Source organism: Elephantulus edwardii, unplaced genomic scaffold (genome assembly GCF_000299155.1).
Source record: "Elephantulus edwardii isolate Elephantulus edwardi_28Jun2011 unplaced genomic scaffold, EleEdw1.0 scaffold00002, whole genome shotgun sequence".
NCBI lineage: Eukaryota > Metazoa > Chordata > Mammalia > Macroscelidea > Macroscelididae > Elephantulus > Elephantulus edwardii.
Genome location: NW_006399752.1, coordinates 34,440,471 through 34,463,644, shown reverse-complemented (window position 1 = coordinate 34,463,644; position 23,174 = coordinate 34,440,471). Strand labels below are relative to the sequence as shown.

General features: G+C 37.9%; 1 pseudogene; it reads right to left on the bottom strand.

Moving 5' to 3' along the window:
- LOC102860137 overlaps positions 1-23,174 on the bottom strand; it is a 123,444-nt pseudogene that overhangs the window by 58,526 nt on the left and 41,744 nt on the right.

Here is a 23,174-nt window from a genome sequence, read left to right as displayed (position 1 = left end):
GACCAGTCCTTGGAGAGGGACATCATGCTTGGCAAGGTGGAGAGACAGTGCAGGAAGGGAAGACAGCAATTTCTTCTCCATCCATCATGGTGCTTCCAGTTGGCTTCTTGGTGAGAATCTTTGTCTTCTTGATGCTGAACTTCAATCCATATTGAAGACTACAGTCATTGACCTTCTGCAGCAAGTGTTTCAGGTTCCCTTCAGTTTCAGCAATCAAGGTTATGTCATCTGCTCAGTGTAGATTGTTGATGAGTCTTCCTCCAATCGTGATGCCACATTCCTCCTCACAAAGCCCAGCCTCCTGAATGATCTGTTCTGCATATAGATTAAAAAGCTATGGCAACAGGATGCATCCCTGACACACTCCTTTCCTGATTTTGAACCATGCAGTGTTTTCTTGCTCTGTTGTAAGAACTGCTTCCTAGACCAAATATTAGTTTCTCTTAAGCACAATCAAGTGTTCTGGGATTCATTATGTTTTATAAAATTAACCACCATTCAATTATGCCCATGATTATACCCTGTCTTTCCAGATCCTTGCCAGATTGCTCCCATTCCTTTACCCACCCCTCCTTCCTCCCACCCCTCTGTTCTCCTACCAAATTGTGTGACCTTATGATTTCCCCCAGCCTATCTTCACCCCTCTGTTCCCCCTCTCCCCCTTGGACCCCATGTTCATTTTACTAGTTATCTATTTCTACACAGGATTTTTCCTTATGAGATTTAGTTTACTCAGCATAATGCTCTCCAGTTCCTCCCAAGTTACATAGTAATTTTACAATCATTGCTCCTGAGTGCTTGATGTTATTCCATCGTGTGAATGTACCACAATTTCTCAATTCATTTGATTGTCATTGGATATTTGGGTTGTTTCCATGTTCTTGCACTGATTAAAAATGCTATGAACATTGGTGTACAAATCTCCATTTATATCTCAGTTCTAATCTTCTTGGGGTACATTCCTAGTAGCTTGATTATGTGAAATTTCTATGTTCAGCTTTTTTGAGGAAATGCTAAACTGCCTTCCAAAACGGTTGTACCATTAGAAAATCTGATGAACAGTGTATGAGAAATCCTATCTCTCCACTTCCTCTCCAACATTTGTTGTTTGCTGTCCTGTTAAACTTTGCTACTGCTACTAGGGTGAGATGGTATCTCATTGTGGTTTTGATTTATATCTCTCTTTCTGTCAGTGATTCTGAGTATTTCTTCATGTGTCTGTTGGCCATCCAGATGTCTTCCTCTGTGAGAAGTCTTTCCATGTCTTTTGCCCATTGGTTAATTTTCTTTTTCTTGTGGAAGCCCAATAGTATTCTGTAAGCTTTTGATAGGAGATCCTTCTCTGAGATGGTATTGCTAAATGGTTTTTTTTTTTCCAGTCAGTAGGGTTGTTTTGTTGTTTGGGGTGGGTTTTTTTCACCCTGTTGGAAAAAAGTTTTGATGCACACAGGGATTTATTCTTTACACAGTCCCATCCACCAATTTTATTCCCTCTTTGTTGTGTATTTCTGGCTGTATTTGTCAGCCTCTTTATACTATGGACTAGGCCTTCTAAGCTGTATCTCATTTTGTCTGTTATGATCTTTATGGTTTGTGTTTTATCCCTAGGTCTCTGAAACACCGTGACTTTACTTTTGTGTATGGTGAGAGGTGTGGATCTTGTTTCAGCTTTCTGCAGGTCATAGTCCCGTTTTCTCGGCATGATTTGTTGAAGAGGTTGTAATTTCCCTATTTGATATGTTTTGTTTCCTTGTCTAATATCAGTTGACCATAGCTTGATGGGTTAATTTCTGGGTTTTTGATTCTGTTCTATTGATCTATGTCTGTCATTGCACCAATATCAAGCTTTTATGGTTATTACAGCTGTGTAGTAGGTTTTGATATCAGAGTGTGCTAAACCTGCTGCTTCATTTTTGTTTTTCAGAAGTGTTTTGGTTAGTCAAAATCTCTTTTCTATCCAAATAAACATTCCAATTGCCTTTTCTACCTCTTTGAAAAATGAATTTGGTAGCTGTATTGGGATTGTGTTGAACACGTAGATTGCTGTAGGTAGGAGTGTCATTTTAACTCTATTGAGTCTTACTATCCATTAACTCCATGAGGAGAAATGATGACACTTTGAGGACTAAGATGTATCTGATTCAGGCCATAGACTTTCTGATCACTTGCTATGCGTCTGAGAGCTTGACAGTGAAAAAGGATGACAGAAGAAGAATTGATGCCTTTGAACTGTAGTGTTGGAGAAGAGCACTGAATATCCCGTGGACGGCCAAAAGAACAAACAGTTATGTCTTGGAGAAGGTGCAGCTGGAGTGCTCTTTGGAGTCAAATGATGAGGCTTTACCTCATGTTCTTTGGGCATGTTGCTAGGAGGGGGTATTCCTTGGATAAGGACATGATACTGGTAACGGTGAAGGGTAGGGGAAGGAGAGGAAAAACCTCCACCAGATGGTGCGGTGACTTACTGCATTGGACTCTTATGTGTCAGGAAGTGTGAGGATGGCACAGGATAGAACAGAGTTCAGATCTCCTTTTCTTTGGTTCACTGTTATGAGCCATACTCAACTTGTCAGCACCTAACAACAACAACAACAACATCCATGAACAAAGAACACTTTTGCATTTATTTAGGTGTTTTATTGTTTCTTGCAGAAGAGTTTTGTATTTTTCTTTGTAAAAGTCTTTTGTGTCTCTAGTTAGGTTTATTCCTAAGTGTCTTAATTTTTCATTGGCTATAGTAAATTATATTGCTCTCTTATTTTGCTTCTCTGTTTTCTTTGTTACAGTAGAGGTAGCCTATTGACTTTTGTATACTGATCTTGTATCCTGCCACTCTTGGTGAGTGAGGGAGCTTTGATGACCTAGTGGCAGAAAACTGAGCAACTATCCAAAAGGCACACATTTAGAGGCCACCAGGTGTTCTGTGAAGAGAATGATAGACAATCTCTTCCTGTACAATTAACTGCCTCTGAAAACCTGCTAGTGGGTCAGTTATGGATTGATTCCAGCTCTACAGTACACAGCACAACAACACAATCCTGCCAGTCTACTCAATTGATCTACTAGCTACTAGCTCTAACAGGTTTTTGGTTGAATTGTTGGGGTATTCTTTGTACACTATCATATCATCTGCATAAAATGACAGTTTCACCATCTCTCTTACCAATCTGGATGCCTCTATTTCATTCTTTTGCTGCATTGCCCTAGCAAGTACTCCAATACAGTATTGAATAGGAATGGAAACAGTGGGCATCTTTGCCTGGTCCCTGTTTGCAAGGAAAATGCTTTTAGTCTTTCTCCATTGAAAATTATATTGGCTTTTGTTTTGCACACATATTTTTCATGATGTTGAGGAAATTCCCTAATATTCCTATTTTGCTGAATGTTTTAATCAGGAAGGATGTTGGATTTTGTCAAAGGCCTTTTCAATATTAATTACTATGATCATGTGGTCCTTATTATTTGCTTTGTTAATGTAATACATTATGTTGGTTGCTTTTCTTATGTTGAACTACCCTTTAATGTTTTTGTTGTTGTTATTGTTGTTGTTGTTGTTAGGTGTCATTAGTTGAGTATGACTCATAGCAACACTAAGAACAAAATATTTGAAACCAGACCTGCCCTGTGCCATTCTCACACTTCGTTACATACAAAAGCCCATTGCAGCAGTCATCATATATATCAAGCAACCTGGTTGAGAGTCTTCCTCTCCTTTGCTGACCCTCCACCTTTGCCAACATCATGTCCCTCTCCAAGGAATAGTATCTCCAATATGTCCAAAGTATGTGAGGTGAAGCCTAATCATTTTTGCCTCCAAAGAACACTCTGTCTGCAACCTCTCCAAGACATATCTATTCATTTTCTTGGCTGTCTGTGGAATGTTCAGTACTCTTCTCCAACACCACAGCTCGTAAGGCATCCTTTTTCTGTCATCCTTATCCATTGTCCAGGTCTCAGATGCCATCCTTGAATATCTGCTATGAATCCTATTTGATAATGATGAATTATTTTTTTCTATATGCCATTGGATTCTATTGACCAGGATTTTGTTAAGGAATTTTGCATCTATATTCATGAAAGATACTGGTCTGTAGTTTTCTATTTTGGTAATATATTTACTTGGTTTTTATATTAGAGTTATGCTTGCTTTATAGAATGACTCTGGGAGTGTCTCTTCTTTTTCTGCTTGTTTGTTTTTTGTTTTTTTAAAAATAATTTAAGTAGAATTGGTGCTAAATCTTCTCTGAATGTTTTGTAGAATTCAGCCATGAAGCCATTTGGTCCAGAATTTTTCTGTGGGGAAGTCTTTTTATTACCTGTTCAATTTCTTCTTTTGTGATGTGTCTGCTAAAGTATTCTACATCTGTTTTTGTCAATCTGTGTAGGGCATAAGTTTTGAGGAATTTGCTCATTTCCTATAGGTTTTCAGATTTATCATAGTTTTTCATAATAGTCTAATACACTGGTTTAATTTCATCTGATTCTGTTGTGATATAACCTCTATAACTTCTTATTTGAGTTATTTGTGTCTTCTCTTTTTTTCCTTTTGTTAAGTTAGCCAATAGTTTGTCAATTTTATTGACAATTTCAAAAGAAACAGCTCCTGGTCTTGTTGATGGTTTTAATTATTTTTTCCGTTTTCTATCTCATTTATTTCAGCTTTTGTCCTTATTTCCTTTCTTCTAGAGGATGTAGGATTCAATTGTTTTTCTTTTTGTATTTGATGGAGTGGTTGAGTTAGGTTATCCATTTTGCTTCTTTCTTCCTTTTTAATGTGTGTGCCCACTGCTATGAACTGCCTCCTGAGGACCGCCTTAGCTACATCCTAGAGGTTTTGGTATGTGGTATTTTGATTTTCATTTGTTTTAAGGGACTTTTTAATTTCATTCTTTATTTCTCCTATAACCCAATCATGTTTAGCTTTTACATTGGTGGTGTATAAGCTTTATCCTCTTGCAAATTTCTAGTTTTATGCCTTTGTGGTCTGAAGAGATACTTTGTGTTATTTCAATGTTTTCTTAATTTTTTGAGACTTTTTTGTGTCTTTGTATATGATCAATCCTAGAGAATGTACCATGTGCACTAGAGAAGAAAGTGGAATGAGTTTTAGTTAGGTGCAGTACCCTGGATACATCCACTAGGTAAATATGCTATTTGTGTAGTTTAGCTCTTCTGCATCTTTGTTAAATTTCTTTTGTGTCGACCTATCTTTTGGATTGAAGCTCAACATGAAGAAAACAAAGATTCTCAACACTGGGCTGATTGAAAGCACTATGATAGATGGTGAAGAGTTTGAGATTGTTAATAGCTTAAGTTTGCTTGGTCCCACAATCAACACTTTTGGGGAAAGCAGCCAGACATATTAAAAAATGAATTGCATTAGAAAAGTCTGCTGTCAGAGACCTCTCCAAAGTACTGAAGAACAATGATGTCTATCTGCAGACTAAGGTGCACCTGATTCAGGCCATAGTCTTTGCAATTATTTGCTATGCATCAGAAAGCTAGACAATGACTAGGAATAACTAGGGATGATAGAAGGAGAATTCATGTCTTTGAGATGTGGTGCTGGAGAAGAGTATTGGATATACCATGGACTGCTGGGAGAACAAACAGGTTGGTCCTGGAGAGGATGAAGCTAGGCTCCTCCTCGGAGGCGAAGGTTCTGTCTGACATAATTTGGACATGTTGCAAGGAGGCATCAGTCCTTGGAGAGGGACAGCACGAGAGAGGAAGACCCTTGATGAGATGGATTGATTCGGTGACTGAGGTAATGGGGGTAGGTGTGTCAGAGACAGTGAGATTGGCACAGGATAGGGCAGGTTTAGGGCTGTTGTACATTGGGTTGCTATGAGTCACAGGAGACTTGACAGTACATAACAACAGCAAAAACAACAACAGTGTATTGGACACTTCTGTCATTTTGGTCTTAATATTCTGGATTACATTTCCATGCATTTGTTTGCTCTCTGTCTTGTCGTGATTTTTTAACTTATTGTACCTCTTTACAATTACAGTTCGTTCTTCCATCTTTTGCATTTTCTTCCATAGTCGTTAAAGTTGTTCCTTATTGATATATTTTTTTCTTGTTGCTTATCTCCGGAGTATTCACTTTCTTAATGGATTCCATTGTTTCTTGCATTATTTGCTCCTTCTGTACGTGTTCAAGTAACTCCACATCAGTATATTTCTTCTGGGTCTTTGTGTCTGGTGTATTCACTGGGTCTCTAATATGTTCTGCTTTTTTGAACAGCTCTTTTGTTTTTTTCATGTTTGAGACAGCTCACTGTCTTCTTGACATTATGTGAATCTTTTCTTGCCAGTGAGGATGGTATAGCAATGTACAAAGATGTACACTTTGTCTTGTTGTACAAGTCTTTGAATATATTATTGAAATCTATTTGCTAATGTCATAAGGATTTTTATATCTATGTTTGTAAGAGAAATTTTTCTGTAGCTTTTCCTTTCTTTTAACCTCTTTATCTGGTCTTGGTATTGGGGTAGTATTGACCTCATAGGGTTAGGAAGTATTCTTTTTGTTTCTGTTTTCTGGAAGAAAATGTGGAAAACTTGTACAATTTCTTTTTAATTAAATTCAACAGCGAAATCATCTAGGCCTGGTGTTCTCTTTTTGGGGAAGTTCATTAATTACAGATTCATTAGTTTCCTTTTCTTTTTCAGTCTAATTGGTTTGTGGTTTATGTGGTTACTATGTGCTGTCACGTTGGGACAGCTCACAGTGGATCCTCCAGCGGGTTTTCAGCGGCAGGAAATTGCATGGAAAGAGATTGCCCACCTTTCTCCTGTGAACCAGCCAGTGGATTCAAATCACATACCTTTAGGTTGTTGGCACAACTCACTATCACCAGGCTACCAGAGCTCTTCAGTTAATGTGCTATTTTGTTCAAGTCTTTTAATCTTTTAAATTCTGGGTTTCCATTCAATCATTCATACACATCTTGTTTTTTAACATTATTTACAATTGATCAGTGACATTTATTGCAATATCTCATCAAATCTTCACTCTACCTTACATTTTCTTTCACTCCGCTCGTCCATCTGCCAGTTTATGCCCCTTTCTCCATCCCTTCCCATCTTTGTCAACTCTCCATGATTGTTTTTTGTCTAAATCTTTCTTTAACCTTATTACAAGTCAGTTGTGCATATTCTGTTCCACATTGTTCATGACAATATACACAATATCTGATCATTCATTCATTTCACATTGTCTTCAATTCTTAATAGTTATCTGTGTTGATTTTTGTAGTTTGTGCTTGTGATCAAAATTTTGAATATGGAGCTCTCCATATTTTTATTATATTAATCTTTTTAGTTAGTGTCTACCAACTCATTAGTGGTAACTACTTTTATTTATGATAATAATCATTTGTATCTTCCATTTTCATCTTGGTAGGCCTGACTAAAGGTCTATCAACGTTAGTGTCCTTTTTACAGAATTAAGGAGCTTTAATGGTATAATCTATAGGGAATTACACAGTTAGATGAAGGTCATGTCTCCTTGGCAGTTCAAATCCATCAGTAACTCCTTAGGAAAAAGACAATCTCATCTCAGGCAAATTGTACCATCAGAAATCCAATGGAAGGTCAGCTATGAGTTGGTTGATGGCAGTGAGAGTTTTGAGTTGTTTTTATTTTTGAAGAATGGGTTGTAATTTTCAAACATTTTGGTTAAAGTATACACAAAGATACACCATCTCAACAATTCCTATGTATATAATTCAGCATTTGGTTATAGTCATAAAGTTTTGCTGGCAATGTCTCTATACTTTTTCAAAGTATGCTACCATTATTATTTTAAAATAACAGTCTCCTAAGCAAACTTTTGAGTAGCCACTATCAATGTGACATTGCACAGACAATTATTTAAAAGTGTACAATGCTCCAAGCAGATGTTAGGTCCCGAGAGTTAGAACTGACTCATAGCTGACTCTCCAGCAGGTTTGCAGCATCAGTAAATTGCATAGGAGGAGATTGCCCTTTTTTTAAATGAACATTTAGAGAGAGCTAAGCAGGTAAGCATTTTTTTTTACTTCATTAAAGACTTCATGGAATAATGTCAGTTTAAGGTTTAAAGTCAAATGTTATGTTATCTTAAAGTAATAGTTTGAGGATCTTATCCAGCCTCAATAGCTCTGAAAGTCTAGATTCCACAAGGAATTTGAGATTGTTTTGTCTCACATTTCTCCCCTTAGGAGCAGAATCCTTTTAAACATTATTTTATTAAATGTTCAATAAAGGCAGCTAGTTGCCATCTAGTTCTTCTGGAAGAGGAACTCATGGAGTTCCTCATGGATCATGCATGTCCCTCCTGGAGGCAATCAGATCCACATTGATATACATTTATAGAGTCCTGATCCTTCTTCCAATGATACAGAGGAATGGAGAGCAATTGTTACAATTTTAATGTAATTTAATTGATTTTTTCTATTGTTTTAAATTTGATGTTAATGCCTGATCTTATTTCATTATTTAATTTGTTATGCTTACATACATTCAAGCAAGATCCTGCTGAAAATTATCCAAAAATGACTGAACAGCACATCAACAGAGAACTGCCAGATGTGTAGACTGGGTTTAGAAGAGTCTGTGGTACTAGAGATACTAAAGCTCATTACAGATGGATCCTGGCTGAAAGCAGATAGCACCAGAGGAATGTCTATCTGTGTTTCATTGACTGTGTGGATTACAACAAACTGTGGCTAACTCTGAGAAGAATGGGAATTCCAGAACATAGGATTGTGCTTATGTGAAACTTCTACTTGGACCAGGAGTCAGTCATCAGAACAGAGCAAAGAGACACTGCGTGGTTCAAAATAAGGAAAAGTATATGCCAGGGGTGTATCCTATCTCCATACTTTTTCAATCTCTATGCAGAAAAGATCATCTGGGAGGCTGGACCCTATGAGGAGGAATGTGGCATCAGGATTGGAGAAAGACCTATCTTGTGTTACACAGATGACACAAACCTGTTTGCTGTAACTGAGGAAGACCTTAGGCATTTGCTGCAGAAGGTAAAAGACTGCAACCTTCAATATGGATTGAAGCTCAACATCAAGAAAACAAAGATTCTCACCACTGGGCCAACTGGCAGCATCATGTTAGACGGTGAAGATATTGAGATTGTTAACAGTTTCTGTTTGCTTGGTTCCACACTCAACACTCTTGGTACCAGCAACTAGAAAATCAAAAGAAGAATTGCATTGGGAGAATCTACTGTTAGGGATCTTTCCAGAATACTGAAGAGCTGCCATGTCAGTCTGGAGACTAAGATGAGCCTGATCCAGGCCATGGTCTTTGCAATTACTTGCTATGTGTCAGAAAACTAAACAGTGACTATGGATGATAGAAGAAGAATTGATGCCTCTGAGCTGTGGTGCTGGAGAAGGGTGTTATCATGGACTGCTGGGAGAACAAACAAGTTTGTCCTAGAGAGGGTGAGACCAGGCTGCTTCTTGGAGTTAAGGATTCTGAAGCTCCATTGGACATACTTTGGGCATGTTGCCAGGAATGACCAGTTCTTGGAGAAGGATATCATGCTTGGGAGGGTGTAGGGACATCACAGGAGAGGAAGACCCTTGATGAAATGGATTGACTCCATGGAGTCAATTGAGATAGGTGTGTCAGAATGATGAGGTTGGCATAGGATAGAGCAGAATTCAGAGCTGTTGTACTTGTTGTTGTTTGATGCCGTCGAGTCGTAGACGACTCATAGCGACCCTATGAATGAACAGCCTGAGCACTGTTCGTACATAGTTTCCAGAGGCAAGCCATTTCGGAAGTGGATGCCGCTCCTGCTTCCAGGCTTGATTTAGTCGGGAAGCTCCAGCCAACACTGTTCACCATGGGTACCCATTACCATGATTGGCACATCACTGTTGTACATAGGGTTTCTATAAGTCACAAGCAATTTAAGAGCACTTAACAACAACAACAACAATGCTTACATATGACATAAATTAATTTTTTTCTTTTTCTGGTTTCCTAAGGTATAAACTTAGAGAACTCATTTAGTCTGTGTGTTTCCTACTGCCAAAGGGGCCCTTTAGAGTAGTGAGAGAAGATCTTCACCCTGAAACCCACAGCATCCCTTTTCAGCAGGAAGTAGCTAAGAGAATACACCATCCCCTTTTCCTTATGACTCAGGGTGAAGTCTCTCTCAGGGAGGAGTGATAGGGAATGGCAAAGGACACACTGACAAAGAAGACTAATCAGAACTGGCTTTGACAAGCACTGTGGCATTTGGACAAGAACAAACTGGGAGGAGGGTGGAGAGAATAGTGCAACAATGAATGAATGGAAACCCAAAATCTCTGTAAATGTTTATGAAAATTAATAAAATATAATTATAGGAAAAAAAAATCTTTTGTTTACTAGTAGATGGATTTAATATTATAATTTCTCCATATTCATTGTTTTGTACTGTGGCCTACAAATTTTGATAATTTGTATTTTCAAGCTGTCACATTTAGGGAACTGTGGTGACTTCTAAATTGCTGTGATGCTGGAAGATAAGCCATTGGTATTTTAAATTTCCAAATGACCACAAGTGGTAGGTATAATTTAGTAGAACTTGAAAACTATCACAAAATACTAAGGAAGTCTGATGGTCTGAAAAGTAACTCAGAAAAATCTTATGACGGGAAGCAGAATATTCTCTAATAAAGAGCTAGATCACACTCATTTGTCAGCTTGTTCTGTGGTGGCTTTTTTGAGCACTTCTGTGATAATAGGCCCTTGAAAACCATCTGAATAGCAATGGAATATTTTTCAGTATTCCACTTAATATTGTAAAAAGATGTACCTCTCAGGTTGAATGGCACTCAAAATAGGACCGACTAAGGAAGAGCTGCTTTTCAAAGTAGAGTCTACCCAAGTGACGCAGACACACAGATAAAATAAAGCTTTCAGTTAATGAATTTCTCGATATTTCTCAAACTGAAATAATGGAAGAAAAAAAATCAAAATTCAAGCTTCTAATCGGAATATGAAAGGCTTTATGGACAAAGCACTGCACAATTCAGGAAACCTCAAAAAATATGGAAGAAATGGCTAATTGCTGTACCAAAAAGTAGTCAGTGTTCAATTATTTCAGGAGGCCTGGCTAGCTAGCAACTCGATGGGGGTCGTGTCTTGATGGCAATCACATAACGGAAGTTTCTGGGGTCATGTTTGTTGTGTATTACTGTTCTTCCCCCATCCCCAAAAGTCGGTGGCCTTGAGCCTTAGATTAAGGGTGGAGGCCTGCTCAAGACTGTGTCTTTAAAATCCTGGAAATATATTCTTTAAAAGATACAGCAAAAAAAATTTAGAAAAAAAAGATACAGCAATAATCTATTTGCTGTACTGAACAACTTGGAATTGTTGTGAGGCTGAACACTGTTCCATAGTCATGTCAAATATCATAATGGTTACCCATTATGTAAAATGTTTGGATGCACTTTCAGATTGATTCATGTTGGGAAGCAGGAGTGACATCCACTTCCTAAACTAGATGCCTCTGGAAACTCTACAAACTCTCTTATAAAGGTACAGAAATGATGTTAATTATAGAACACAGTTTAAGCCTTTTGTGCAAAGCTTACTCTGAGTTGTACTCAACAACACTTAACCACTGCTAAATAAGACTAGTGCTGTTATATCTGGAGGAAGAGTCTTCCACTTTGCATATCACTCTTTGTCAATGTGCTGTATGAAGTAACCTGGGTTTGCTGTGATGCTGAACCTTGTGCCATGGGGATATCAAATACCATAACGATTTCCCATTGGGGACAGCGTTTGGTGGAGCTCCCAGTTGTAAAACATGTTTGGAAGCAAGAGTGGCATCCACTTCTTAAACCACATGCCTCTGGAAAGTCTATGAACTTGGAAAAACAATGAAAGCTATGGAAAGGCATTAGATCTTTTGTTCATAAAGTTGCTATGAGTTGACCTCAACTTGACAGCAATCAACAATAACAACAACAACAGCATATAATCAATAAGTCACCGTTGGTAAATGAGACTCCAGGAATTGACAAAGATCCCAATAGAGATGTTTCAACAAACAAATGCAGTGTTAGAAGCTCACTAATCTCTGCCAGGACATTTGGAGACAAGTACTGGGCCAAGAAACTGGAACACAGTCATATTTGTACCCATGTCAAAGAAAGAAAAATGCAGAAAGTATCACATATTATCATAGAAGTTAAATTTTATAGAAGACAATGAAAAAATTGTTATAGCAGTGCATTGATAAAGACCTGTCATCAAACAAGCCAGATTTAGGAAAGGATATGGAATGAAAAAATATTGTTCTTGATAAGTTAATACTGGCTAAAAGCAGAGAATACAAAAAGATATTTATGTGTATTTCACTGACTACACTAACACATTTAACAGTACATAACATATTAATGATTTGCTCAGCATATACATTGAACAGTTATGGAGTTTGTTTCCAATATACACACATCTTTCTTGATGTTTAAACCATGCCATGTTCCCTAACTCTATTCACTTAACCTTTTGGCCTAACTATAGGTTTTGGTATGTTGTCCTAGCTATAGGTTTAAGTATAGGTTTTGCATGAGCATAATTTGGTGTTCTGGGATTTCCATTGTTCTCAATGTAAGCCATGTTTTGTTGCGATCCACACGGTCAAATATCATTGCACAGCCAACAAAACCAGGTAGATATATTCTGCTCTCAGCCAAGAGCCATCTCATATCAGCAATGATTTCTCTTTCTTCATAGCCTTTTCTAAATCAAACTTGAATTTATGGAAGTTATCTGATAATGTAGAGTTAGGTTTTTTAGATATTTTTTTCAATTTTTTCTTGGCTTGCATACAAAGTTTGTATACATTGTGTTTCACACTAGCCTTTGATAATATAGAGTTACAGCCATTCTGGATACTTGTCAGCAATATTTTACGTCCATGTGCTCTAAATGGTATTGTTTGATAATTTCCAAATTCTGTTGGATCATCTTCTTTGGGAAGGGGAACAATATTAATTTCTTCTAGTCAGTTGACCATGTAACACTCTTTAATATTTCTTGGCATTGCCTGGGGAGCATGTCCAGGGTTGCATATTTTTGTTGGAACACAGTGATTGATATTTCATCAATTCCTAGAACCTTATTTTTTTGCCAATTCCTTTTGGGTAGATTGAACTTCTTCCTTGATCATCATTGGTTCTTGATCATATGCTACTTCCTGAAATAGTTCTAAGCCAGCTAATTCTTTTTGTTATAGTGACTCTGGATACTTCTTCCATGTTCTTTTGAAGCTTCCTGGATAATTCAGGATGTTGCCCTTATCAGCTCTCATTAATACAACTCAATGCTTGAATTTATTTTCCATTCTTTCATCATAACAAATGTCAAACAAATCCTTTCCTTTTCATTTTCTAACTCCAGCTCTTTGCACATTTCTTTATAATACTTCATTTTGTTTCCTCACATTGCTCTTTGAAATCTTCAGTTGAACTCTCTTTCTTGGACATTTCTTCCATTCATTTTTGCTTCCTGATGTTCTAGTACAATTTTCAAAGTCTTCTCTGACATCCATTTTGGCATTTTCTTTTTCCTCTGATTTGCAATGACCTTTTGCTTTTTAATGGATGATATTCTTGATGTCATCTCATACCTCATTTGGTCCTCAGTCATTAGTGTTGAATGCTTAAAATCTATTCTTGAGATGGCTTTTACATTCAAGTAGGATAGACTCATGGTTGTATTTTTGTTCCTGTGACCTTGTCCTCATATTCTTCTGCTTCAGTTAGAACTAGCCATCAATTTAAAAAGGTTGTTCCCACCCACCTAAAAACAAGTACATCTTTTCCATACTTCCAAATTAGTGACTCAAGAAACACAACAACTCTACTTGCCCAGATATACCAAAAAACAAATCAAAATAGTATAAATAATATAAATAAAGGCAAACTAGGAAACATGGTAAGATATGCAAGTAAACTACCAACATAAATAACCAGACAAGACTTTAAAAGAAGTCATAAAATCTGAATGACACCCTAAGAGAATTCAGGTAAATAATACAAGAACAAAATGATCACAAATAAAAAGACTATTAGAAGCAATACAAAATCAACAGTTAGATATCTGGAAGAGTAACACTAAAACTTTAAAGACAGATAACCATTTGATAGATGAAAGAATCCAATCAAATCAATTGAATAATATATCAGGAATAGCAGTTTATATGAGGGAAAATTTAAAAAGAGGGGAAAAAATCAATAATACGATTTATGTGGGACACTAGCAAGACAAAAGCTTAAATATTATTGGAATTCTGGAACAAGAAAAGCAAAAGAAAAAAATAAAAGAGACAACTGTTGTAGATTTGTGTAAAAAGATCAAAGGCCATATCTGACTATTAATCAGCTTCACAAAGGGGAACTGTTCCCATCAACAGCATCAATAACACAAAGCCCATTTCCATGAGGACAGACATATCCCCCACACTCCCATACCTCTTTCTACTCATTTCAACATTTATCTTAGTGCTTTACTGGGTCCAAAGTCCAATGCAATAGCTCACAGACCACACAGAACCATGTTGGGGAAGCAAAAAGTCTATAATCCAGATTAATAGCAGAATATAGACAGAACATCTTCTGAAATGTGCATGCAGGCACCTCAGCCTTGACCTTCAGGTCTCCAGAGCAGTGTTACAAAATTTTCAGTCTCATGGCTTTAGACCAACTAGTGTTACAAAGTTCTCAGCACCATCAATACTGCCACCCCACCCCCCCAAAAAAAATGTCCAACAAATTTGGACAAAGGCTCTTGGCTTAGCTCTGGTTCAGTTCTAGCTATTAACAGTCAACTCCGTCTCATCTCAGGTCTCTCTGGTTTTCCACTTCAGCTATGGCTTTTACTTCCACAGGTGTAGCTGGAGCAAGAATTTCTGGGCTCAAAGGATGTGTTACATTCTCTTGTTTCTTCTTCTTCACCAGAAATTAGGAAGGTCTCTTCTCTCTGCTGTTGGATTAACTCAATTTAGTTGCAAGGCTAGACAATCATCTTATGCATTGCTGAGATAGCCAACCCCCTTGTGGACAGGCTGACGCGTCCTATTCTCATACTCTCATGCATCCACTTGGCTGGCCAGGAAAGTCATTTTGAATAATAAACTCCACAGCCTGCCAGAAGAAAAATATGCCTAATTTTATGAAAGAGGAAAAGACATCTATTCATGAAGCTCAACAAACCAAATAATTTAAATGCTCAAAAGAAAACCCCAAGATGCATCATAATTAACTGTAAGGACAAAGAAAGTATCTTAGGGCAGCTTGGAAAAAGTTATTCACATGGTCAACCAGCTCTGATTTTTAGGCATAAACCATGCAAATGGAAAAAAAAAAAACCCCAAACAAACCAAAACCCACAAACACAGAATGGCATATATAAAAACTTGAAAGAAAATAATTATGACCAAGAATTACATATGCACAAAATTGTCCCTCAAATATGGTAGTATAATTAAGATTTTCTGTGATGAACAGAAATTAAAAGCATTTGTAAAAATCAGACCAAACTTACAAAAATGCTGTAGAGAGTTCTTTGGATAGAAAACCAGCAATGTCAGGCAACAGACAGAGAAAAAGGCACATGACAGAACTAACTACCTGTGAAACAACTCAGAAGAGTAATTTCCAAAAATTAAATAAGCCTAAGAGGCTGAAAACAGAAAAACACGGGTGTCAATCATAAACAACTCCAACTAAATACTAACAAGGAGAAAATTAAATGCTACAGTCAGAGAGCATTCAAATGGAAAGAAGTCAGGATGATCCCATGGTGGAACAGACTGCTTTAAGCCAAAGGATATAAAAATAAACCACAGAGTAAACACAAAGAAAGTTAATAAACTCTTAAACAAAAATAAGATAGAAGAAAGCCATATGCACTTAAAAAGCATAAAGTCACTGGATAAACAATGTGGCAGGCATGGGGCAGTGTAGTGTGACCTCCACTAATCCCACAAAGGAGAAGAGCTCAGACATGCACTCATACTCTTGGACTTTCTACTACCAATTCTTATACCAATTGTCCCTCCCATACCTCTTACTTACTACTCAACTACTAGATCTTTCTCAGTCTCTACAAGCAAAGTGATATTGTCTGCATAATTTATTCTGTTGATGCACATCTCCCTCTAAAACTGATTCCATATATTTCATATCGTCCAGCTTCTCAAATTATTTGCTCAGCATACAGATTACTTAAGTATGGATAAAGGATATGTTCTTTCTCTCTCTCCCTCTGCTCTGCCTTCCCTCTCTCCCTCTCTCCCTCATTCTCTTTGCTGTTGTAGCTATTGTTAGGTGTCGTTGAGTCAACTCTTGACTCACAGCAACTCTGAAAAACAACTCTAAACTTTGCTCTACTCCACACCTTCCTCTGCTCTCTGTCAAACCCAAGTCCATCCCATTTAGTCTTTTTTCATTGACCCCCTACCTTTCCCATCATGATGTCTCTAAGGATTAGTTCCTGGTGAAAATACGCCCAAAGTGAGACAAAGTTTCACCATCCTTGCCTTTAAAAAATACCATGGTTGCTCTTCCTTGAAACAGATTTGTTTGTTCTTTTGACAGTTCATGGGATATTGAATGCTGTTCACCAAAACTGCAGCTCAAAACCATCAATTTTTCTTTAGTCTTCCTTACTGACTGTTCAGCTTTCAGATACATATGAAGTAATTGAAAACTTGCCCTTTAGAACTTTAATAGCAGATTGTCCCAGGGCAACACATCTTTTGATTTCTTGACTGCTGCCACTTATAGGTATTGATTGTGAATCCAAGTAAAATTAAATTGTTGGCAATTTCCCAGAACACTTATTTATGTTCATGAAAAACCAATACATAGACCAAGAAACAGTTGTCTGAATAGAGCAAGTGAACACTCTATGGTTTAAAATAAAGAAAGGTGTAGATCTAGATGTATTCTTTTCTCATAATAATTTGAGAACCTGAACTATATGAAGAAGAAGGTGGAAACAGGTTCAGAGGTAAACTCATCAACAATCTTATGTACATGACACAACCTTGTTTGCACAAAGTAAAGAAGGATTGAAGCATTTACTGCATAAGATTAAAGACTGCAGCCTTCAACATGGATTACATTTCAAGGCCAGGAAGACAAAAATCCTCACCACTAGACCAACAGGCAACATCATGATAAATGGAAAAAGATAGAAGTTGCCTAGATGCGGGGGGTGGAGGGGTGGGGGGAGAGAAAACACCATTCACTTATTCATTGTCATTGAGTGGGAATTGGCAGGTATCTGACACTCCAGTGGTTTTAAATTTCATTGGAAGAAATTGTCCATTTTTCTCCCAGGGAGTGGCTGGTGGATTTTAATCACCTGTCTTTGAGTTGACAGCACACTAAGCCACCAGAGGTAATGTGTGTGTATGTGTGTGTGTTCCTTGAGTTTGCTTCTCTAGAGAACCCAGCAGTATAAGACAATGACCAAAGTACGTGAGACAGAATCTCACCATTCTCACCTCAAAGGGCATCCTGGTTACACTTCCTCCAGACAAATTTGTCAATCTTTTCTCCATATATCATGATGTTGCCTATTCTACAGTCATATGGACTTTCATTTAAGGATTTTCATTTCATCTTTAGCCTCAGTTTTGTCAGCAAGTCATCTTTTCCAACTAACAGTCCTTTGTTTCCAATTTTCACCTTCTGGTCAGCAATTATTACTAATGCATCTTAACTTAGTTAATATTTAACAAATTTCAGATCATAGAAGTTGGAAAATTCTCAATTTCTTCATCTTTGGTGGTGGTGGTGTATGCTCTTGAGTCAGAAGCAACTTCTAGCTGCCCCTCCAGTACATTTTCAGAGGCAGTGAAACACATACAGGACGAGATGGCTCGTCCTTCTCCTGCAGAACAGCTAGTGAATTATATCTGAACAGTAGTGATAGTAATAAATCTTCCTCGTATGTGTGATATCCTATCACTAACATCATTGTTCTTTAGGGTTTATCTTGAAACTTTCGATTATTGGGCTAAAGCAATTTTAGGGAAGGTCTTTATTGTTATTAACATGATGGCATCCCTCCTCAATTTGTCATCCTTGGCACAGTAGATTATAAGACTGATACAGAGAGGCCAATACCAGTAGATCTCGTAGAGAGGGTTAAACCAGGCTGCTCCTTGGAGGCAAGGATTCTGGGGCTTCGTCTCACATACTTTGGACATGTTGTAAGGAGAGACAGGTCTTTAGAGAGGGACATCATGCTGGGTAGAGTGGAGGGACAGCGCAGGAGGGGAAGACCCTCTATGAGGTGGATTGATTCAGTGACTGGGGTAATCGGGATGGGTGTGTCAGAGGCAATGAGATTGGCACAGGATAGAGCACGGTTTAGGGCTGTTGTACATAGGGTCGCTATGAGTCGCAAACCACTCGACAGCACATAACAACAAACAAACAACATATAAATCTTTATGCATTCCATTTCATCTGGATATCTTCCAGTTCTCCTAGATCGATTCATCATACATTTCACATTCCAATGCTTGTTTGCAGCTGTTTCTCCTCATTGTGAGTCTTACCACAACAGCAAATGAGAGTCCTTCATTGGGTGATTCCTTTACTCCATCTACATCTTTAAGGCTGATTCTAATTTGAGGAGGCAACTCTTTCCCAGTCAAGTTGAATGCCATCCCACCTCAAGGGCTCACCCTCTGGCACTAGATTGGGCAATGCCCCTCTATTATTTCTAGTGTTTGTAGAGGGTCCATTATTTAAAAAGCAGCTGGTCAATCATGCTCCTTAATCTATCTGAGTCTGGTAGTCCCACTGAAACGTGTCCACCATGGGTGACCCTGCAGATATTTGCAATATCAGGGGTGTAGCTTCTGACATCCCAGCAACAAGCAAGGCAGTATAGCAGAGTAAACTGACAGACAGATGGTATGGTACAACGTCTAGTCTCTAAAGGGAATTATAGTGGAGGATCATCGATAGAGTGGGAGGAAAATGTGGACTAAAACTCAAACACAAAATTGACAGGCTTGCCGGGGTAACAGAGACCAGTGGAAGCATCAACGCCATATTCCTTAGCAGTCCTTCGAATCTGCAGCTTAACTCTGCTCTGCGGCTCAGCTCTCCCTCAAACAATAGACACATTCATAAGGTGAACAACGAAACCAGGGAGAAACTCACTCCTAAGAGCAGTCAGTCAGGGATGTAAGGGCAGTCTTTGCCCGGGGATAATGTTCAGAAGGAGGGAGCATACACGACAGAAGGATGAATGGAAACAAGAATCACAGAGTGGGAGCCCTGGTGACCTAGTAGTAAGAAGCTGCACTTCAATCCCAAAGGTGCATGGTTCAAATCCACCAGATGCTTCACAAGAGAAGAAGGGACAATTTCCTCCAGTACCAGTTGTATCCGATTGAACAGTACACAACAAGGGGGTGGGGGAGAATAAAAAAATATATCACAGAAAGTAAGGGGAAAGAGGGGTTTTGTAGTTGAAGAACTGTAACTAACGCCATAAAACGAGCATACAAGTGGCTGAATGGAGAATCAATTTGCTTGGTAAATTCACTCAAAGCAAGATTAAACAGTTGTTTTAAAATGAACAAAAGCTTCGAACAGGTATACTTTACTAAAGGAAATGTGTGTTTAAAAATTAACACAGATAAATATATGTATATATGTGTATATTTATAAATATTCAGCATCATCAATTAGCCTTCAGGGTAATGTAATTTGAAACCACAACCTAATACTATTGTATGTGTTTGTTTATTTGTTTGAGAAGTTTATTTTTACAATATATCTTAATATTACTTATCCCTCATATTTAGTTTTACAATATATCTCAACACTATGACATAGAAAGGAAAAGAATATATACATAGACTTTTTTTACCCCCAAGCATAGAAAGAATGACTACAAATTTTAGGGAAGGAAATAAGGCAATGTCACGGTGAAGATAAGAATTCAGAGCAGCTGGAACTCTCACACATTGCTTATTGAAATGTAAAATACTACAACTTCCTTGACGAAAGTTCAGAAATTTTTCATAACTTTAAATATTCATTCATCATTGTTTGATGTCACAAAGTGGACTCCAACTCATAGCAACCCTGTGTACAACAGAGTTAAACACTGTCGATTCTCGAGCCATGTTTGAGGTTTTTGTTGTACCCATCAAGCCATTTCATTTTGTTGAGGTTCATCCTCTGATTCACTAATCCTCTACTTTACCAAGCATCACGTCTCTTTTTGCTCCCTAGAAGAAAGTGTGATGAGATTTTGTCTCACAGACAACAGTAACATTATGATAGACGGAGACAGGATGGAAACTGTCAACAATTTCATCTTGATTGACTCAACAATCAACATTCCTGGTTCCAACAGTCATAAAATCAGGGGATGTATCACAGTGGGCAAGTCTACTGTCAAGTACCCCTTCAAAATGCTGAAGAGCAATGTCAGTTTATAGACTAAGATGCACCTAATTCAGGCCATGTTTTTCTCAGTCACCTGCTCTGCATCTGAGAGCTGGACAATGAATAAGCATGACAGAAAAAGAATTGATGCCTTCGAGTCATGGTGCTGGACAAGAGCACTGAACATCTCATGAACTGACAAAAGAACAAACTGATATGTCTTGGGAAAAGTGCAACCAGAGGGTTCGTTGGAGGCAAAGATGGTGAAGCTTCATTTTTCATGCTTTAGACATGTAGCTAGGTGAGGCTATTCTTTGGAAAACAACATCATGCTTGCAAAGATTGAGGGTCAGCAAAGGAGAGGAAGACCTCAGTGGGATGGATTGAAGGGATGACTTCAGCAATGGACTCTAGAACGTCGGAGATGATGAGGACGGCACAGGGCAGGGCAGGTTTCAGGATGGTTGTTCATGGGGTCGCTATGAGTTGTACTCAACTTGATAGCATCTAACAACAATAACAACAACAACAACTTTGATCGTGTTTATCAGTGGTCAATCACTTACTTTAGCTGTGTACTGTTGAGTTAGAACTGAGCCATAGCTAATGCTCCGTTGTGTTTTCAAAGGCAGTTAATCACATGGGAGGAAACTGCTCATTTTTCTCCCATGGAGGAGCTGATGGGTTCAAACTGCATGGCTTTGAACTTGCAGCGCAACTCCTTACAGCTAAGCCACCAGTAATCATTTATTATACAATCAACAATTCCTCTTCTAGATACTTATTCAGGTGTAAAAATGATCTCCACACAAAACCTGTATGGGAAAATTTGTTAGGATTTTTTTTATGATCACTAAAAATTAGAACCAACACAAATTTCATGTGAAAAGGAAGACATGACCAAATGAGGTACGATCATAAAATAAAATTTTGCTCAACAACTAAAAGAAGCAAGCATAGAAAAGCATAGGTAAAACCCAAAAGCTTTAGGCTAATAATGGCAATGCAAAGAACTTGATGAACCCACTCTCCCACAAACAGTGGAAATAGTGGTAAACAATAACAAGCAATCACTTTAGAATTCTGGAAGTTAATTATAGATCTAAAGTAAGCTGAAAAGCCCCTACTAAAAAAACCAAAACAAAGCAAAACAAAAAACCCTACTAATTTTGGTAATAATAGCAGATCAAGAGTGCTTTTAAACTGGAGCCAAGCACTTCACCCCTGAGTGAGGCAGTAGTCAAGAGAAAAATAACAATCTGGCCTCTTTCAGAGTCCTCCTAAAAGTCCCATACCTAGAAAATAGTGAATCTTTGGACCAAATTAGAAGCTCACTAGTAAATTTCTGTTCCCATGATGTTACTGCTATTCAGTTTGACTCTGAGTTCAAGTATGAAAAAAAATAATTCCCTCTCATGGGTTATGGGTTTAATTGTGTCCTCCAAAATACATCTGTGTTGAAGCTATGCAATGATCCTCCACAAACTCATAAAGAAAATATTTGTAAAAGGATTGAGGGTGGAATGCAACACTCCTTAATCCTATCATAGCCATAATCTGATGTAAACGGAGTTTGCCTAGAGTGTGGACTGTAATATTGTTTATTTTACTGGAGATAAAAGAGAGGAAAACAAACCAGAACAGGAAGGGGGACTCTCAGCCCCACCAAGGAGGAATCACCAGGGGTGGAATTAGTCTTTTTCTGTATTCAATTCTCAGCACAAGAAAGTTTCTTGACATCATGGAAGGTAAAGACATATGAAGATCTCCAAAGATCACCTCACCTACAGATGCCAAAAGAAAAAGACTTTCTTCCAGAGCCAATAGACGAAAAACTCTTTTTTTACAGCTGGAGCTCTAAATTTAGAATCCTAGTGTCATAATTTAGGGGACTTTGATGGCTTACTGGTAAGGAGTTGTGAGGCCAACACAGAGACACACAGCTCAGATTTACCAGTAGCTCCATGTGAGAGAGATGGCCAATAATCCTCCCATGTGATCTACTGTCTCTGAAAACCTACTGGAGGATTAACTATGAGTCAGTTCTGACTCAACAATACTTAACAACAACAGTCTCCTAATTTAGGGAGCACTGGTGGCCTTGTGGATAGAGAGTTGAATTGTCAACCCAAAGATGAGTGGGTTCAAATCCATCAGCTGCTCCATGTGAGAAAGATGGACAATCTCCTCCTGTGCTATTTACTGCCTCTGAAAACCCACCGGAGGGTCAGCTGTGTATGGGTTCTGACTCAATGATACTCACAAAAACAACAACAACAACATATAGCTAAGAGTTGATTCCAACTTGACAGAAAAGAGTTGAATCTCCTAAACTATACAAAAGTTAAGTTTCTGGTATTAAAACAATCTAATAGTATTATTTCTGTTATTATAGTAGTAGACAACTAAGACAAGCCCTTTGCCCAAAGAATTACTGAAAGTGGTGGCAATATACAAAAGTCTGAAAAAAAAAGGAAATAATGTGGAGAATCAGATGACTGTAGAAAACTTGAAGAACTCTCTCAGTATATATGGGCAATCTCCCCAAGGAAAATTAACTACCTTTCAAAACTCACTGGAGGGTCAGTTGTGGGTGGATTCTGATTCAATGATACAACACCAACAAATATAGATATGGATAGGGAAGGACAGAGAAATGTAGATAGATGTTGCTAGATGATAGATAGATAGATAGATAGATAGATAGATAGATAGATAGATAGATAGATA